Here is a 2,505-nt window from a genome sequence, read left to right as displayed (position 1 = left end):
GGCATATTAATACTTGCCAAGGACCTTGTAATCCAGTGGCATCAAACCCTTCCATTTATAAGGGAGGTAGTGGGTTCGAGCCTCAGTGGAGTCAATACTGACTCTGTGCCTCAATAGGTTGAAAAAGTAGTTATGAACAGATAATGCATTGTAATAGAGTTAGTAGTATTCAAAAAAAAAATAACTTTTTTTTATTCTTTTCATTTTTTTCTCATTTTATCCCATTGTTCAAAAGTAGAGTAGTAAAAGGTAATGAGTTTGTAGTTACTAAATGAGAAAAAGTAGTTATGACAGATAATGCATTGTAATAGAGTTAGTAGTATTCAAAAAAAAATAACTTTTTTTTATTCTTTTCATTTTTTTCTCATATTTTATCCCATTGTTCAAAAGTAGAGTATAAAAGGGTAATGAGTTTGTAGTTACTAAATGATTTGATTCAAATAGTAGATAACAAAAGTATGTAAACAAACATGGTAATGGGTATCAAATCCATAGTGGGGTGCAAAAGTTCCCAACCAAATACACGATTAAGGTGGCTCATTAGATAATTCATAACTAATTAACGAATATAAATAATTTTTAGTACCATGTGAATAAGTTAAAAAAAAATTTATTACTAGGGAAAATAATTCTTATTTTAATGGCTAAATTACATTTGCATAGTAGCTATAAAATGGTGTGTGATTATTCTCTTAATAAAGGCATGCAATGACGCACATGTTAACCAACTATGTGTTTTATTATACGTACACAAAGAATTATACTTAATATGCACATAAAGAGAATGTCTGAAATTGATTTATGGATATATATATATATATATATATATATATACACTTACTTAATTGGAATATTATACAATTGGCTTAGTATCCACGAGGTTTCAAATTCGATAAGCATGTAGGAATTGTCTATTGGTCTCCTTGGTATGATTTACTATACTTCTTGTCTTTTGCTAGTTAGAATCACAAGGCACATGGATCTCTTCCAACACAATTGTTATACCATGGACTAGGACCCACATTGCACTATTTACATTGATCCAAAAATAATGTGTCTGCAATAACATATTATGTCTTTCCGGTTAACAGATTGTGCAAGTAAATAAATTGAAGTCACATAATATGTTAGATGCATATTATGTACTTTGCAATTAACATATTATATGATTATTCTCTTAATAAAGGCATGCAATGACGCACATGTTAACCAACTATGTGTTTTATTATACGTACACAAAGAATTATACTTAATATGCACATAAAGAGAATGTCTGAAATTGATTTATGGATATATATATATATATATATATATATATACACTTACTTAATTGGAATATTATACAATTGGCTTAGTATCCACGAGGTTTCAAATTCGATAAGCATGTAGTGGCTTAGTATCCACGAGGTTTCAAATTCGATAAGCATGTAGGAATTGTCTATTGGTCTCCTTGGTATGATTTACTATACTTTCTTGTCTTTTGCTAGTTAGAATCACAAGGCACATGGATCTCTTCCAACACAATTGTTATACCATGGACTAGGACCCACATTGCACTATTTACATTGATCCAAAAATAATGTGTCTGCAATAACATATTATGTCTTTCCGGTTAACAGATTGTGCAAGTAAATAAATTGAAGTCACATAATATGTTAGATGCATATTATGTACTTTGCAATTAACATATTATATGCTTGTAATTAAGATATTATGTGTCTTCAATTTATTTATAGACATATAATTTGTTAACTACATACCCATAATATGAATGTCACTTTAGACCAAGTGCATATTGCATAGTAGATTTTGCCCTTCTAACCTTCCATGGTATAATTTGCCCTTCTAACATAACAAGAGATTTCAGGTCCAAGTCAGGCTTGTATTTTAACCCAATCACATTACAATCGCTTGCTATCAACACACCTAATAATTTAACAGCGAGCATAAGCCAAAGTTGTAATGTGCTTTCTTTATTTATTCATTTGCTTATTAAAAGATGAACTTATTACAAACACGAATACATGATAATGCACCAATTGCTGGATGCATGTATTAGGATAATATGCTTCCTTTCAACATATAAATTTTATATGGGTGCCTCACCATTGGATTAACATTACGGAATTAACTAAACATTTAACATTCCCAATTCTAACATTAACTAAACATTTATATTGAGAGAAGATATTTTCAAAAAAAAAATATTGAGAGAAGATGGTTATGTAGGAAGAGAAAGAAAGAAAGGGTTATATATGGCTAAAATGAGTTTTTTTTAGGGGAAAAAAAGACATTGACATCAATTACATTGTGATTTGATGACATCTTTGTTATCTTTTCAAACCAAAAGTCACCAGTTTGAATCACATTCCAATTAAGGGTTAAACAAAATTAATCAATCAATTGTAATGCTCTTTTTCTTTTTTGTTTTAAATATAATTTTAAGTGCTCCATAATAGTACTAAAGAAAAAAAAAAAAAAAAAAAAAAAAAAAAAAAAAAAAAA

This window comes from Ipomoea triloba, chromosome 9 (genome assembly GCF_003576645.1).
Source record: "Ipomoea triloba cultivar NCNSP0323 chromosome 9, ASM357664v1".
Lineage (NCBI taxonomy): Eukaryota > Viridiplantae > Streptophyta > Magnoliopsida > Solanales > Convolvulaceae > Ipomoea > Ipomoea triloba.
The sequence above is the reverse complement of the archived record's forward strand: the minus strand, read 5'-3'. Positions refer to the sequence as shown.